At 49.0% G+C, this 18,614-nt stretch overlaps 1 protein-coding gene across 2 annotated transcripts in view; it reads right to left on the reverse strand.

Annotated features, from left to right (window-relative positions):
* Rph3al (rabphilin 3A like (without C2 domains)) overlaps positions 1 to 18,614 on the reverse strand; it is a 138,282-nt gene that overhangs the window by 91,402 nt on the left and 28,266 nt on the right. The window contains exon 1 of one of the 2 annotated variants that reach the window (XM_021212654.2): positions 17,735 to 17,806. The exons of the other annotated variant lie outside the window; for it this stretch is intronic. The gene's annotated coding sequence lies outside the window, so the exon portion shown is untranslated. Of the gene's footprint in view, positions 1 to 17,734; positions 17,807 to 18,614 lie in introns of those variants that run through there. 2 annotated transcript variants of the gene reach the window in all.

Genomic DNA, 18,614 nt, shown 5'->3' on the forward strand with positions numbered 1-18,614 from the left:
AGTACCCAAACATAATGAGTGTTTGGCACACAATCTAAGACCCAATACATTGCAGCCCACAAACCAAGGCCTGGCCAGCCACCTCACCCCCCATCCATCCGGTTGTGTGTCTGTCTGTCTGTCTGTCTGTGTCTGTGTGTTTCCTCACACCACCACCCCTGCCATGCTTAGACCCAGTTCTGAACTGGTCTCTCTTGTCCTGCTTCTGGCCACGTGGCAAGGTGGGTCACACCAACTAGAAATGAAGAAAGGACCCAGACGCTTGAGGAGTGATCAATAATACATCCAGGCACAAGATCACAGGTAATGTCAAAATGACAGATGACCTGGAAGAGGGAACACAGAAAGGCTAGCGGCAGAAGAGAAACCAAACTCAGGCAGAGGCGCGCGTGTGTGTGTGTGTGTGTGTGTGTGTGTGTGTGTGTGTGTGTGTGTGTTGCGACATGGAACATGCACTGTTAAAGCGGCAGGTGCCATTTGGAATTATTAGTGACCTTTTTTCAATCTTATGAAGAAAAGTTGGCATTTATAGAGAAGGACACTTCTTATTGCTTTTTTAAAATTTGCCTTCCCTTCCTACCCCACCCCCTTTCTTTGAGACAAGGTCTCTCCCTATAGCTCAGGCTACAATACAAGCTAGCCACAGACTCATGGCAATCATCCTCGCTCAAGTACTGGGATTACAGGCATGAGTTAACTCCTAACGTTTAAAGAAAGGGTTTAATGGACTGCTAAGATGGCTCAGTGGGTAAAGGCACTTTCTGTCAAGCCTGACGACCTGAATTTGCTCCCCAACCCCACATGCAGGAAGGAGAGGACCAATTCCTTCATGCTACCCTAGGACTGCCACATACATGCTCTTGAATATGTGCCTCATTGCATGCGCATGCAATTAAGTATGATTTTTAAAAAAATTTTACGGGAGGGCTGGTGAGATGGCTCAGCAGGTAAGAGCACTAACTGCTCTTCCGAAGGTCCTGAGTTCAATTCCCAGCAACCACATGGTGGCTCACAACCACTCATAATGAGATCTGACGCCCTCTTCTGGTGTGTCTGAGGATAGCTACAGTGTACTTATGTATAATAATAAAATCTTTAAAAAAAAAATTTATGGCCAGGTGCAATAATACACAACTTTAACGCTAGCACATGGGAGACAAAGGCAGGAAGACTTCCATGGATTCATGGACAACTGGTTTACATGGTGAGTTCCAGGTCAGCCATTGCTACACAGTGAGACACTGCCTCAAAAACTTTTTTTTTGGGAGGGGGGGAGCCTTTAAAGATTTTAATGTATTTAAGCACAGATATGAAGAGAGGAGACAGATAGATCCAAGAATGATGACAGAATATACCAGCCTGGACACAGGTTTCTCACGAGGGAATTTGGTTCTCCAGTCACCTCCGAAGGAAGACTTACAGCAGGTAAACAGATGGGAGGGCCCTACCTGTCTTCGAGGGCCCTGCTCAGAGTCTTGCAGGCAGACACTCCCTACCTGTCTCAGCCAGGACGGGGGTCCTGTGCCTTTCTGCCTGTGGCCTTTGAGGAGCAGTAAGGGCTGGACCCATCCTTACTTAGTCACAAAGCAAAGGGCCCGTCCATCACTGTCCTCCGACCCAAATAACACAGAGCTGCACGCGGCCCCTGCACCGTCCGCCCTACTGCCTCCCCGAGGCTGACTATGCACCAGGCCTCGGTAGCAGCTCAGTTCCTGGGGGCCTGGCAGAGGTGGCTTTTCTCGGCACTCCCACAGGCCTCCCACGGTGTACTCACAAGACACCTTAATAATGTTTTTTTTTTTTTAATTTAATCCTTGCATTCTCTAAGGAGCTGGGATGCCCAGGCCAGTAACCCTAAGCCCCAGCTCTCCTCTTTTCTTCCCAGAGTGAAAAGCTTCCACTGAGTGAGCTGTGAGACATTTTCCTTCTTCCTTCTCCTTTCGAGCCACAAGCTCTGCCCACGTGTCCCAGAGGGGCAGCTTACTTTTGTCATTTCTAAAAAGCCTGACAAGGGGCGGGTAGGAACACAGCAATCACAGTAACCTCACTCCTTAGGCAAGAATCACCTGTGACGGTACAGGAGAGAAGCCGTGCGAGCCAGTGCCGGCCAGCGCTGGCCAGTACAGGCCACCTTCCAGCCCCAAAGTCGCACTTGTTCCCGCTGGCACCAGACCATAGCTGTGTCCTAGGAGCGCTACCGCGGGGTTTCTAAGGCAAGTCTAAAAGCAGGGTCTGAGTAGGGCTGAGTTAGCTTACAGATCAGAATGGGTCGTAGATGCGCGGTGGTGGTCTGTAAGCTGCTTTGCTAAGGCAAGGAGCAACAGCTTTGCAGCCAGGTCAAAGGACTGTTTGTGTGTGTGTGTGTGTGTGTGACATACACACACACACACACACACACACACACACACACACACACACACACACACAATCTCAGGGGCAGAAGGTGTCCCCTACTGGTGCTTGAAGTTGCAAGCCTCTGAGTTCTGTCTGCACTGCAAAGGGCTCTTGTCTGTCCAGCCTCTCCTATCTGTCTGCATTCAGCTGTCCTAATTCTATGCTCTGGTTTTGGTTTTGGTTTTGGTTTTGAGGCAGGAGCTTGCTCTCATATGGCCCAGAACTTAACTGTGTAGCCCAGACTAGCCCAGACCCTACACTCCTCCCTTCCGTCTCCTGAGTACTGGGATTACAAGTATACTGGAATACTGGAATAATCAGCATCTTGCTCCAGAAGGATTTACAACTGGAACGACTGCGTTGCAAGTGAAAGCTACACCCAGAGGCACTGAAAGGTAGGACACCAATGCCTCCTTTTGAGGGGCACAGTTCAACCCACAGCACATTAGGATAACAGAACTCGATCTGGTTGTGGGGGTGGGGACCCGGGGCACCATGGGTCCTTTTGACTATGTGCACTAACATATAAGGTGCTCTACAGTGTCTCTTGATCTCCTGGGGTCCTAAGGGCCAAGGAAGGGCTCTGACTTCTGGGACTAAGAGGTCCCAGGTGACACACACACAAGAGGATACAGCTGTAACCCCAGCCCTCAGGAGAAGGAAGCAGAGAGATGACAAGTTCTAAGCTAACCTGGGCTACACAGTAGCACTGCCTCTAAAGGAAAGACCATGCAGGGAGAGGATCAGACAAGAGGAGAAAGGCATGAAACCACCGCCTTCGGTCACTGCATCCCCCTGAACATTAAAGAAGGATCTGCAAATTTGAATTAGAAAAAAAAAGTTTCATTAACTTACAATGGAGTGTTCTATTAATCTGCATTGTGAACGTAGATAGCGTATCACCACCACATTTGCTGTGTCTTAATCATAAATTCAGGTATTTTCCCAACACAATAGAGAGCTGCAGGATATCTCAAAATGCACTCACTCTACATTGCTTTAAGTAGCAGGGGTTGGGAGAAGGCTGTACAGGGACTGCTGCAGAAGCAGGAGGCCCCAACTTCACTTCTCCAGCACCCACTTGGGAAGCAGAGTGTGTGACATCAAGCAGCACATGGATCTAGAGCCACTGTGCTGGCAGAGCAGGCGAGAGGGCCGATCCCTAGAGCATACTGGCTAGCCGACACCCTGCCTGCCTTAAAGAATAAGGAGAAACGAGGAAGACACTGGACAATGAAGTCTGGGCTCTGCAGGCACATACACGTAACATACATGTACACATACTCATTTGAACACACACACACATACACACACACGTTACAGCAGTGGTTTGACTTCACTGCAAAGCTGTTTCCCTCGTGCATCAGCAAAGCAGCTTGTGGATCACCACAGCACAGGCTCCACACCCATTCTGACCTGTAAGCTAACATGGCCACCTTCCTTCCTGGGGCCTATAAGCCATTATTTTAGTCTAGTGCAGTGGTAAACTCCTAAATCCCAGTATTTCCTATTTTTTTTCTCATGATAAAAGAACAAAGAAACCTGTTTACATACACACACACACACACACACACACAAACACACACCACACACACCACACACACCACACACAGCCTGCATGATGGACCAGTGAGTTAGGTGACTTGAGGCCAAGCCTGATGGCTTAGGTTCAATCCCAGGGATTCACATGATGCAGAGAGGGGAAATATTTCTGCAGGATGTCCTCTAACCCAGCCATGCACTGTGGCATGCCCACACACACTGAATGAACAATTATAATTTGAAAAACCCCCGGTAAACAAAGTAAGAACATTAATTAACCAGACAGTCAAGAAGTAGCATACATAAACATGTAAATGGGATTGGAATTTGGCTCGACAGTTATGGGAATAACATCATGTCAGGGAGAGCAAGCCTCTGTCCAGAAAATGCTAGGTCCTCCCAGGGGCTACCATAGCGTGGCCCGAGACACGCACTGAAGTGTACTGATGCTGTGTGTGTGTGTGTGTGTGTCTTTGTACATGTCTCTATGTGTTTCTGTTTGTGTGTCTCTATGTCTTTGTGTGTGTAACTGTCTCTGTATAAGTGTGTCTCTGTGTATGTAATGTCTGTGTTTCTCTGTCTTTGTGAATCTGTCTATCTCCTCCCCTCTCTCCTCTTTCCCTATTCCCCCATCTGTCTGTCTGTCTGTCTGTGTCTGTCTGTCTGTCTGTCTGTCTCTCTCTCTCTGTGTGTGTGTGTGTGTGTGTGTGTCCTGTGTGTATCTTCCCCTCTGTGTGTATGCGTCTCTTCTCTGTCTCTATGTCTGTCTCCAGTTTTACCCTGTAATCTAGGAGTCTGAAACTTCTACAATCCTCCTGCCTGTTCTTCCTGAGTGCTGGGATGGCAGACATGAGCCACCACCTGGGACTCTTCATGCAGAAGTACAACCTGCTTCCACTTATGTGACTTATGGGACCTGGAAAGCCCCAGGCCAACATAATTTCTGCAAAGGAAATCTGATTTTAGTTCCCACCTGGGTACTGCTTATTGAAGGAGCCAAACAGAACTCGCCAGGAGTCAGAAACCCCTGGAAGAAAGCCCCCTCTCCTTACCTGCCAGGTGGAGGCCAGCAGCTTGTGGGGGGGGGGTCCCCAGGTCCCCAAGTAGCCTCACCTACACCTTTCCAAGCAGTCTCTGAGCAGCCCAGGCTAGAAACTAGCTCTCACATTGTTCTCAGCCTACCAGGCACTTCTCCATCCTTCTTCCGCCCAAGCTCCTGGCTCTGGCTGTTTGCTTAAAGCCAGCCACCAAGGCAACCCTCAGCTGACCTAGCCTGCTATCTGTGGGCCAGCTGTCCCCTCTCGTTCCTGGAAACACAAACACATTTCTCTGTTCCAGATCCAAGGTTAAGTGCCGTGCTGCTGAGGAGCCAGCTGTCTACCTCTCTGTGGGTTACCTAGGACCCCAAATAAACAAAGGTGCCCACCACAGGGCATCTTTAGGGTCAGCGACCTCCGCTCCATGCAACAGTGGGGGCTACCCCAGAATAGGACTTGGATGGGTAGAGGGAGGGTCCAGACAAAACCAGTGGCACCTAGCCAGGAGTCTTTGAGGTCTTTAACAAACTCCCACAAAGTAAAAACCACATGCACAGGTCCAACGCGACCCTGAGCTACCAAAGAGGGAAGGCAAAGCAACCGGCCTTACAGGTGCTGCCTGCCCACTGGGCATTTGCCACAGGCTGATAGCTGGCACTCACGCATACCCATGGGGATGACAAGATGACTGTTTCCTTACCAAAAAAAAAAAAAAAAACCAAGTCCAGAGAGCTGTCGTCACCTGCTTGGTTCCCCGTTCCCCGTAGTGCCACAGTGCCGTCACCTGCTTGGTCCCCGTAGCTGCCACAGTGGTCTAATTTGATTTGAGCTGGGCTGAGCCCTGGAGCTTGCCCCACACCCCTGCTCCAGGAAGACCTGGCTGCTGGCAGGTGGCTCCTAACAAGGGCAATAAACCTGAGAGCTGGGAGGGAGGGGCTTGACAAGCACCATCCAAATGCTCTGCCAGGGGTGCTCAGAACCTGAGTGGGGCAGGAAGTGACCAAAGGCCAGGGCAGACTGAAGGATGTTAGAGAGGAGGTAGGCAGTCTCAACTTGCAAGTGGCTGAAAGGAGCCAGCCCTGCCAGTCAGGCAGCAGGGACCTTTGCGAGCTTGATGCAATGCTGTAGCTGTCCCTCTTGGGCCCAGAAATAAGTCTGAGCAGACTGCCGCTTCTCTAGACTTCGGTCAACCTATTATGCGGCCAGCCTCTGGAGGGCCTCCTCTCTGCTCAGACAGTTTAGGATCAAGGCCAGTGTCCTCATTTGGGAGTTCACAGCCATCCCTAGGCCCGGCCCTGCCCTGCTCCATGCCTATCTCTACTCGGGAACAGCTGGCATCATGCCCCGTGCCCCAAACAGTGCCTCCCACTACCCCACACTCACTGCCTCACATGTGACACTGAGAATGTGCCCAGTGGCAGAAAGACCTGTGCAACAGTATGGAGATGACTAGTGACCTCCCAGAATGGGGAAAAACATTTGCAAACTGGAGATAGAACATCAGCTGGGCTGTACCTCTGACCACCGTACAAGGGACTTCACAGGGGTGACCTGGGTGCCCCCCTTTCCACTTTTAGGAGTTTCCCAGAGAGGGGCATTTCATATATACTGGAAGAGGAATTAGCTACAAAGCCAGTCCATATGACCTTCCTTAAAGGGGCAAGGGATTTGATGCAAGGCCACATCAAAAAGCCAATTGTTGGAGCTGGAGAGTCGATGGCTCAGCAGTTGAGAGTGTGACTGGCTCTTACAGAAGACCCGAGTTCAGTCCCCTGGCACCCAGTGGCTCACAACTGCCTGTAACTCCAATTCCAGGGGGTCAGCTGCCTCTACTGGCACCTGCACTCATGTGCACTCTCCACCCCACATACACACAGAGTTAAAAATTAAAGTAAACCCCCCCGGGTGGATGGGGGGATACAGGTATAATTCAAGCACTCAGGAGGCTGAGGTGATGGGGGCTGCAAATTCTAAGCTAGCCTGGGCCTAGCGAGAGCCTATCCCAGGACAAACCAGGACAGAACAACAAAAACCAAACAAACCAACCAACTAGGCCTGTCTCCAAAGGTGCCAGGAATCGGAACATCTAGAGCTATTCTGAAGAGGACTCTGTCCACCTAGTCACTTCCTGGCTTCTCTTGAGACCCTCACTACCCCCAGAAGCTTGCTTAGTAGGTCCTGAGCAGTCAGCTCTGGGGGATCATGACAAGGCAAGGTTGAGCAGGGGTGTCTTCGGAAGCCCATGTTCACCCACTTGCCCCAGACAGTGGCTGAGGCTCCAAGATTAGCACACAGCTAGAACACAGAACATCACAGGGGACACCAAAGGTGTGCCTGCTATTGGCTAGAAAACCTGCCATTCATCAGTGCTTACTCTGTACCAAGCTCAGGGCCAAGAGCTTTAGATAAACACCTCCTTTACATTTCAAAGCAACCTCTGAGATGGGTTCTTATAGCATCTCCTCTTGATAGCTGGTCAATCTGAGCTCAGAGGCCAAATGCTTACCATTGGCACACAGTGGTGAATGGCAAGATGTGAACTCCAAGTTCAACCTCTTAACCATGGGGGGCATCGGAACTCAGCAGTACCTGCTAGAGGGCCCGTGTGCACACACACCCATGTGCATGCACACATTAAGTAAATGTAGAGACACAAGCAAAAACCTACTTGGATTACACACAGAGCAATAAATGTAAGTCTTTGAAACAAAGACTACGTATCTTTTGGGGACTTAACTCACTCACTACACACATACACACACACACACACACACAACTTTTTTACTCGATACTGTTAGATAAGTTAGAAGCGATGATTAAAATATTAAATGCAGAATACAGTTTTTAAAAATTAAGAATACAACCCAGCTAAAAGTGGGCATAAGACTGAGCAGGAGTACCTTCCCAGTAAAACAAAGTAAAATCACTGAAAAGATCTGAACACCAAAGAAATGCACGACTGGGAGCCCTGGGATGGTGCAGAGGGTGAGAAGATGCTTGTGGGGCGAGCCTGGCAAACTGGTTTGGTCCGCACAGCTCACATAAAGGCAGACAGACCTAACCCCACAAAGTTGTCCTTTGACCTCCACCATGGCACACATGCCCCTGCCCTAACATTGTGCATACACACTTATAATAATAATAGTAATAACAATAGTAAATATATATTTTATATTACATAATTTTATATAATTATATAATATTTAGTATCTAATATGTAATTATATTGTTATTATTAGATTAAGGGTTTGAGATATGGCTCAGCAGGTAAAGGTTCCAGCGGGCAAGACTGGCAACCTGATTTGGATCCCCGAGGCCCTAATAGTGAAAGGTGAGAGCCAGCTCCCAAGTGTGTCTTCTGACTTCCACATACACCCACCACAGGGCACACCTACTCTCTCTTCAAGAATAAAGAAAGATGATTTTTTAAAAATTATTTTTTGTTTTTCAAGACAGGGTTTCTCTTTGTAGCCCTGGCTGGTCTCACTCTGTAGACCAGGCAGGCCTCGAATTCAAGAGATTCGCCTGCTTCTGCCTCCTGAGTGCTGGGATTAAAGGCATGGATCACCATACCTAGCTGTTATTGATTATAAAAAGCTGTACGATGTCCGACGCGCACATGAAAAGATGTTCAGCATCATAATATCTTGTTAGAGAATTACAAATCACATCCACGATGATAATATCTATTTGAACAGCCAAAATCCCCAAGTTGACACCAAATGCTAGTGAAGAGATTGAGTAACTAGAACTCTCTCACTCACTGTCAGATCGTATGTGCTGTTTAGCAAGGCTCCAGGGACGGGCCTGCCTGGGGTGCTGAGGGAATGAGGTCAGAGAGTCAGACACATGGACTGAGAGCTGGCATCAGGTGACCTGAGCCCTCTGATGGAGAGACTGCAGCACCCTGGGAACTTGGCGTGTTCACATAGAGAGCTGAACAGATGTGTCAGGCAGCAGGATGAGTATGTGCAGATTAACAAGGAGGAGGAGTTTATGGTGCACAGCTAGACCAAGGGGGCAGACTTAGATAAACTCAGTAGAAGTTTCTATTGAGCAGCCTTCAGGTGATAAATAGGAGGGCGGGGGAGGCTGTGCAACTCTCACAGGTCCTTGACGTGGCTGTGTCCGGGTTAACAATACACGTTCACTCAGGGCATCCTCTGCTCCCCACAGTTACAACCAATTTGGAAAGGTGTTTCTTACAGAATTAAACACACAAGTAATTATTCTGCTTGAGAAATGTTTCCAGTCCTGAAACGGACGCCTGAACCCGCATCAAACACCCCCAATCCTCAGTAATGCCTGAATCCACAGAGTCAAACTCTATACATGCTGCTTTTATTCCTATGCAGACCAACCGATGATAAAGTTTAATTTAGAAGTTAGGCTCAGTAAGAGATTAACAACAAGCCGGGTGTGGTAGTGTGCATCTGTAATCCTGGGAGGCTGAGGCGTGAACGTTTAAGGCCAACCTGGACTACATAGTGCGACCATGTCGGGGAGGGGGACAAGGTTAACCATAACTATTACCAATACATAGACCATCCTGGGCTGAGGAGGTGGCTCAGTCCATAAACTGTTTGCTAAGCATGTGTGAAGAGTGCCTAGATTCTGAGAGCCCACGTAAAACGCTAACCAGGCAGGGGAACCACCTGTTAGCTAGTTCTCAGTTGACAGAGAGTTGCCCGAGGGAGGGCGACTGGAACTCATGGACTTTCAGTTGAGAAACTGCCTCAGGAAACCAAATGGAAAGTGTCTGAGGAAGGCACTGACGTCAGCTTGCAGCCTCCACGTGCACACTCCTCAGACACAGGCTGAAGAGACAGCTCAGTGGCTAAGAACACTTATTTGCTAATCTTCCAGAGGACTCCAGGGAACCCAAATTCAGTTCCCAGCCTTTACACCGGGCAGCTCACAACTGCCCATGCCTCCTTCTCCAGGAGATGGGACCCCCTTCTAGACTTCATAGGCACTTGCACAAATCTGTCTGTCTCTCTCTCTCTCTCTGTCTCTCTGTCTCTCTTGCACACACGCACACACACAAATCTTAAAATATTTTAAAACAAAATTATATTAATGTAATAACGGGTATATTATATTCTCCTTCCTCTTTCGGTTCACCAGTGGTAACTGAGAATGTTGAGGCAGCCTGTGGACAACGCTAGGAGGTTACAGCGTTACTATACTTTGTGGTGTTTATACAAATAAATAGAAAATTAGGCCCATACCACATTGATCTATTTAAAAGCTTTACTCCAAATTACAACCAAGATAGCCTTCAAATAGGTAAATAAACCATGGCCAGTGAGCCGTAAGTGGGAGGGGGAGCTGGACACACTGGCTGAGGCAGGCCTGCAACTGCATCTCCTGTGCAGGGACCGGAAACCAGACTTCCTCCCTCCCAGCCACTCTGGAGGTAAGGCACCAAGGGAAACGTGGGACATTGCACCCTGTACCGATTTCATCTCATTTCCCTGACTCAACAATGAATAACCATCATTCAACGGTGCAGAAACTCCTACTGCGAACCCTTCTCCCCAAATGGGGCACATTAAATGCAAGTAACCAGTTAGCTTCCTGTAGCAATCAACATTTTTTTTTTCCATTGTAAGCGATGTTTTTCATAATTTTCAAAGTACAAGGTACCCCAGTGATAGAGCATTTGTTTGGTACATGTAGGGCCCTGGGTTCAACCTCGGAACACACACACACACACACACACACACACACACACAGCAGGGGCTGAGGATGTGGCTGGGGGGAGGGGTAGAGAGCCTGTTCCATCAGGTCCCTAGCTTGGCATAAACTCTGAATGCCTGTTAGTGCATCCCTGTAATCCCAGAATCGGGGTGGAGACATGAAGACTACAAGTTCAGAATCATCCTCTGCTACATGGTGAGTTTGAGGCTCACCTGGGGCAGGAGGAGGAAAGGAAGGGGAAAAAAATCAAAAGAGAGTGGGTGAGGGAAGGGGAAAGGAAGAAGTAAGAGGGGGGAGGGAACAAGAGGGAGGGACAGAGGAGGAGAGGAGAGGGGAGAGGGAAAAAGGAGAGAGGAAACAGACAATCAAACTCTGCTCGCTCTCTCTCTCTCTCTCTCTCTCTATATATATATATATATATATATCATATATATGTGGACACACATAGATATACACATGCCTGCACAAATGAGCACATATATACATTTCACTCTATAGAATTATATACTTATTTGTTACTAGTATATAATATATACTATATAATAAGTATATACTAATTATATACTTATTATTACTCTAGCTGTCTATAACTCTAACTCTTTTCCCCCATTACCTTAAAGCAACACAAAACAACACACTTAACTGCCAGGCTCTTCCCATGTGTAGCCTGAGGCCACCCACTGCCTTAGACTGGAGTCTATTGCTAATAATAAGGACCATGACCCAGAGCAACATGGGGATGAAATGGCTTATGGGCTTGCACATCCCAGGCTATAGTACACTGAGGGAAGCTGAGGCAGGAACTGACTCAGGCCATGAAGGGGCACTACTGACTGGCTTGCTCCTCATGGCTTGCTCAGCCTGATTTCTCATAGCACCCAGAACCACTAGCCCAGGGGTGGCCCAACCCATAGTAACCTGGGTCACCCCCATCCATTATCAAGAAATGCCCCCAGACTTGTCTACAGGCAACCAGATGGGACTTTTTTCTGAACTGAGGTTCCTCCCAGATGGCTCTAATTTGTGTCAACTTGACAAAGAGCTAAGAAGGGCACCTGTGAAAATTATTCCTCTATTTTTTCCCTGAAAATCCCACAAAATCCTGCTCATCAGGAGGTTCAGCTGCAAGAACACCTGTGAAAACCCCGGGCCATTCAGAATGTGCATAGTTGAAAAGCCACCAAAGCAAAACATGTCACTCTACAGAAGCAACATGGGCTATTCCAGAGGAAACATGGAGTGTGTGCCCCAGCTGGACACAGGGTCAGTAGCCCCTGTGGCTCAGCATCTCCAGGTGAACAGAGTCCCAAGATGCACAGCTGGAGGCGGGATTAGCACCTGTCAGTCGCAGAGAACCCATCTCACCGAGAAGGCACACACTGTCCACACTGTCCCCAAAGAGAGGAGGGATCAACCCAGAACAGAAACTCACCCAGAAGCAACCTAAGAAAGAGAAACCTTTGTGGGAAGAGATTCAGCATAGCACAAACGCAGATAAGACTTGTTTGTGGCGCACGCCTTTAATCCCAGCACTCGGGAGGCAGAGGCAGGTGGATTTCCGAGTTTGGGGCCAGCCTGGTCTACAGAGTGAGTTCCAGGACAGCCAGGGCTACACAGAGGAACCCTGTCTCGAAAAACCAAAACCAAAACCAAAAAAAAAAAAAAAGTTTGTTTGAAAGAGTTATTGTCAGGCATGGTGGCACACACTTGAGATTCTGGCACTTGAGAGGCTGAGGTGGGTCAATCTCTCCGAGTTCTAGGCCAGCCTGGTCTACATAGTTCGTTCCAGGACCACCAGGGCTATATGTAAAGAGACCCTGTCTATTAAAAAGAAAAATAAGAGAGTCCATGAGCAGAGGCAACCTGAGTTATGCATTGAGTTCAAGGCCAGCCTGAGCAGCTTCAAGACACCCTGCCTCTAAATGAAAGTTAAAGGGGTAAAGAGGACATATGCCCAACATGTCAGCACCCTGGGTTCGATCCCCAGCTCTGCAAACCAAAGAAAGTTTGCCCCCTACCCAAATGTGGCAAGGGTAAAATATTTGCTTAACGTGTTCAAGGCCAGGAGCTTAATTCTAAGCAGCATACACAAACAAGAATTTCATCTGGAAACGAGCAGAATGTCATTTCAATTGAGAACATGCCCACACGTGTTTCATCTGAGCCCCCAAAGATTAAGGACAGGTGCTTCATCCATGTCCAGCAGTGGTCACTATGGTTCTTTCCTCCGTCTCATCCTCAACCGCCACACATGCCAATCACTGCAACCAGCATACATGCCAATCACTGCAACCCTACACATGCCAATCACTGCAATCCTACACATGCCAATCACTGCAACCCTACACATGCCAATCACTGCATCCCCCACAATGCCAATCACTGCAATCCTACACATGCCAATCACTGCAACCCACACACATGCACCCTACATATGCCAATCACTGCATCCCCCACAGTGTCAATCACTGCAACCACCATACATGCCAATCACTGCAACCCTACACATGCCAATCACTGCAACCCTACACATGCCAATCACTGTAACCCTATACATGCCAATCACTGCAACCCTACACATGCCAATCACTGTAACCCTATACATGCCAATCACTGCAATCCTACACATGCCAATCACTGCCTCCATCTCATTTGGGAGGGCCACCTGCAGTGTACCCACCTCTGGAAGTCCACTTGAGTATCATTCCCTAAGTCTTTAGTTTTTATTCTTTGGTCTTTATCCTGCAGCATCCTAGAGAGATGTAGCAAGCCACTTCTCTCTGTGTTACATGTGGTCCTCTCTAGAGTTGAGTCCTGCTCTGGGAGGGAGCCACAGTCTGTTTCTGAGTCACAGGCTCCTCTTTTCATGGACACTCACAGTCCTTCCATGCCATCAGAGGTCTTAGATCTGGATCAGACCCTGTGGGCTCCTGGATCAGAACCTACAGGCTCCTGTCTTGCTTTTAGCACAGGTTTTCCTAGGAAGCTTGTCAGTAAATCCTGCGCACAGCCTTAGGAGCTGAGTGCCGTGGCTCTGCTGGACAGGCCCATGCGGGGGTGTGCCAGATGATGGCCTAATAGTGGTGTTACAAAGCCCACCTACACCTCATGCCCTCCAGCAGACAGGAGCCTCGGTGCTAACAAAACAGTTTCTTGTGGAATGTTAGTGCTAGAACACATTTGTAACTTCTGAGACTCTCCCTGTGAGCTTTTGAAAAGCAAGATGATTGCCATCTTCAATGTATCTTTCACTTTAACTCACTCTATTCCTGGAAGTCATTTTTTTTTTTAAGTAACCACTTTTAACAATATAGCAGGTGTCGTTGTATGGATCTTACTGTATCATACAGTCAGGTGTGGTGACATATGACTGTAATACCAGCAGTCCTGAGGCAGAAACAGGGAGATTGACAATTCAGGGCCAGCTTGGGATATCTAGTAACTTCCAGGCCGACTTGGCCTATAGGAAATCTGGCAGGCAGATTTCTGAGTCGGAGGCCAGCCTGGTCTACAGAGTGAGTTCCAGGACAGCCAGGGCTACACAGAGAAACCCTGTCTTGAAAAACCAAAAAAAAAAACCAAAAACAAAAACAAACAACAAACAAAAAAACACATTTTCCTGCTCCACAGGTTAAAAAACAAAAGCAAAACCAAAACAAAACAAAAAAACAAACAAAAAAACCCACTGCAAACAACAACAAACACAACTAAAAATCTTTCCCGGCAGGAAGTGTCCTGTCTGCTGTCAACACGTTTCCCCTCCACACTGTCACCCCATTCTGAGAACTTTTATGTTGATGGACAAGGACCCTCACCGCTCTAGACATGGAGTGCTTTGTGTTTCTCTCTAATGTCCCCTGAGTCCCCACTATGTCCTCCTTGGGGACGCAGAGATGTATTTCTTTGCTTACTTGCCAATTTCCACAAGGTCTTCGGGAGAAGGGTCACCTCTACTGTGCCTTCTCTGAACACTGGTACGTATGCCAAGGAGCACGGGATGAGTCTGGAATGAACTAGACAATGATGTGGATAAATGCTGCGGCCGTGTGGTCTAGGGCACAGGGAAGGCACAGTGACAGAAGACCCCACCCTGCTGCGGTCCCAGGATCTACAGGGGGGGAGGATGAAGAAGAGGAGGAAGAGGAGGGAGAAGAAGGGGAGGAGGAGGGAGAAGGGGAGGAGGAGGGCTTCCTTGAAGTGGAGGAACCTGCTAGTCATCTGGCAGTGGGCTGGCCTTCTGGGGGACGGGTAGCTAGCTGCCCAGAGGCTGGAGGCTGGTGGTTGGAGCTTGTGAGCCAGAAAAGGATGCAGAGAACAAGACTGGTGGGCATGAGGGAAACCTGTTGGCAGGGGAGTGACTGCACCAGCCTGGGTTCACCAGGCCCTTGACACCAACTCTGGGCAGAGCAGGGGCTCCAGAGAGCCATGAAAACAGCTAGGCTACCCCGGCCCTCAAGCTTCCCCAGAAGTCAGGCCGCACGTAAGAGAAGATGCAGCCCACTGTGTACTCTAGTCAACACCCAGGTCAAGGAGGATGGCCAAGTGACCGGCTCTATCACAAGCATCACAAAAGGCAAATGTCTACACCAACCCCTTGGATGCTGGAATTATTTTAAAAATTAAAATAATGCTTTTCCAGCCAAATGGAGGGGGCACAGGCCCTTAATCCCAGCACTCCTGTGGCAGAGGCAGGTGGATCTCTGAGTCTGGTCTACAGAGTGAGTTCTAGGACAGCCAGAACTACACAATAAAACCTATCTTGAAAAACCAAAATGATGATTATTGATGTTGTTTTCCCACCCTAAGGTATCCACTCCCAGAAAAATCTTCCAGTCAGGCCCGAGTAGAGCCCAGGCTGGCACCACCCTTACATTTTACCTACCGTACCAGTCAAGTCAGCCCTCCCAACTGTTTCCACCCAGGACAGACAGCGCCTGCATCTCACAGCCCTGCACCCTGCAGCAGCGGCCCCCACATTCAGAGGAACAGAATGATTTATGTTCCTGGATAGATTTGCCCATGGTCTGGCTACTAGGGATGACACAAGCAGACAGTTGGGAATGGCTCCCTACTGCCCACCTACTGTATCACCAGGACCGGGCAGGCTTCCCCTTGCTGCCTGGCACAGGGAAGGCCCTCAAGGCGAAAATGGGTGAACGCCTGGGGATTTAAAGCAAAGCTGGTGCCTGAACTGAGGGACTCTTCACATGGGGAGGAAGAAATGGGACAGCGATGAACAAATAAAAGGTGACTATGGTGCACCCAGGCCCTGCTGATGAATGAAATCCTCCTGACCCTGGGCTCTGAGCCAGGCAGGGCTGTCGTCTGAACCAAACCCAGGCAGGAAACTGCACACTTCCTGGTCTAGGCACAGAAAAGCTTCCTTCAGCTCACCCCACCCACTTCCCTCACAGCATTCCAGAACATTCTGTGCCAGGCCTGGAGGCACCAGGGGCTGTCCCTGGGTCCCTCCTTCCCTATCCTTTTCCCAGGACATCCAGAACAGGCCACCCTAGACAGCCCTCCGGCCCCAGGCTTCTGGTCTGCCACCATGCTCAGCATGCTTTGTAACCCATAGTCCAAGGCTGGTCTCATCTGCCTCAGACCTGACTCTGCCCAATACTTCGGGCTGCAAGCCAGAGTCAGCAGGAGATGAACTGAGGGAATACGGCCCTAGTTCGGCCTTATAAAAGTACTTTTACTTGAACCCCAGCCTGTCATCCTGACTCCAAGTCCTGGTATTCATCACAATGAGACTCTTCAAGGATAATCATGAACCAGTCTTCTCTTCAAACTCCTTCAGTGGCTCCTGGTGCCGCCTGGAAAGGCTACACCCAGAGACTGGTAGCTCTTTATAATACAGGTCAATTCACCCTCCAGTCCCTACCAGTCTTATCAATTACAATTCAAATGAACTACACCTGTGGCCACCTCTCTGGCCCTAGGAACCCAGTCTTTCTCCCCTTCCAGCTCCCCCTCATTGTCTTACCCCTCTTTGGGCCACCTCACTATTTCACAGTCCCTTTGCTTTCTGCTTTGTTCTAGAAGGCAGCTGCCAAGCCTCGGAGGGTCCAATGCTATTATTCTTCATTTCATATTTTCCTTCAAATCAATTCATGCTTTTGTTCAAATTTGTTTGGGTGAAACTTTTCAAAGGAAACTTTTCTTCTCCACCATAAATAGAAAACTACATCATTTGCATAAAGAAAAGGCTATCGGGAGGTTCTAATTCTATTAGAATACAGGTCCTGGGTTCAAATCTCAGCGCGGCAAAACAAAATGCCCACGGTGACAAATGATCAGTAAAACGCCTTAAACGCCCGTCTCTCAGCCAGGCAGAGGCAGGCAGATTTCTGAGTTTGAGGTCAGCATGGTCTATATAGTGAGTTCCAGGACAATCAGAGCTACGCAGAGAAACCATTTCGAAAACAAACAGCCCATCTCCCTGGTACTTCAAACTTAGCTGTATTGTAATAAACACAGCTTTCCCTTGAATATTTCTTTTTGTCTTTGTGACCCTTGGCATTTGGCCCTGTCTCACGGTTATCTGAGGTTGGCTGTTTTTTGTTTTTTTGTTTTTGTTTTTCAGTTTTATGATAGCTGACCTCAAAGGTGAACACCAGGCATACACAACCTAACCCGTCTCTCACTCCTACACAGGGTTCAGCTTGTCACACACAAACATGCATCCAACAGACTGGATTGCCAGCTGCACAGCCCCCTTCTCCGCTTGGCCCTCGGTCTACCTGCTGTTCAACTTTCCACCAAAACTTCAGAAGCCATCCACCCAGGACCTCACATCTGTCCTGTCCACGGGAGTATAAAGGGTGGGACGGGTAGAATACAGCATCTGAGGCGGAGGCTCCTGGCTCTTCTCCAGCCCACCGCCTTGCGACTGCCAGGCAAGTCTCTGTGAACCATTTACCAAACGCTTTCCCAGACTGGCACACCCCTTCCCCACGGCAGAGTCTGGAAAAGCCCCTGCAGGCAATAGACAGGCACGGTACAGAAAGATAGCTTCATGGGTCCTTAGTACCAGGAGAATCAGAAGCACCTACCAGGAAGCAATGGGCCCAGCTGAGAGAGGGTTCCAGGGAGCCCCAGCCAAAGGAGGGCCTCCCTTGTGTGGTGGTTGCCAAGGGTGACCCAGGTGCTGCACATCAACATTTGAGCCACTCTGACATAACTCAATAAGTAACAGCCCTGCAAGGCCCAGTTGGAGCCAAACCCAGGCCTGGATTCTCTCTCCCTAGTGCAGGGAAGGGGGGCCAAACCATCCCAGCACTATTGTACTGGAGACCAAGTCCCACGGTGGCAGCAGCTGACAGACAATTGTGGGGTGTTTCCCACCCAAGGCAGGACCTTCAGGGACAGCTTACATCCCCTGGGGGATGTGTTTTCAGTCCGGACACATACAAATTGCAAACATTTGTCATTTTTTGAGACAAGATCTTGCTGAATAGCCCGGGCTGGCCTAGAACCTGAGATCCTACTGCTTCGTCCTTCACAGTGATTGGAATTCTAAGCATGTGCGACCTGCCAGCACTGAAGGGGTTGTCTGTTGTTGCTAGAAAGGACTTAGCTTCTAGACATTTCTCAAAAGTTATTATCCGTCCTGGTGGGGCCCAAGCCGTGAGCATCACAGAGCTTCCCAGGGTCTCCGGTGCCTGCAGTGGAGCCTCTGGCTGTGGCTTCTTGGGAAGAAGGGAAATGGAGACCCTGATCATTTGAGCAATGCAGTAGAAGAACAAACTCCCAAAGGCAGCTAGCCCCACACAGGAGCAGCGAGGCAGCCTGTTTCAGCCAGAGTGTGGTCCAGCCGCGATGTCTACGTTTGAGTCGGGAGGATGACAACCTTTTCATAACAGACAATCTAGTAAAGAAAGAAAATGTTAAGTGGGGCGTGGTGGCACACGCCTTTAATCCCAGCACTTGGGA

Source organism: Mus pahari, chromosome 14 (assembly GCF_900095145.1).
Source record: "Mus pahari chromosome 14, PAHARI_EIJ_v1.1, whole genome shotgun sequence".
Classification (NCBI taxonomy): Eukaryota; Metazoa; Chordata; class Mammalia; order Rodentia; family Muridae; genus Mus; species Mus pahari.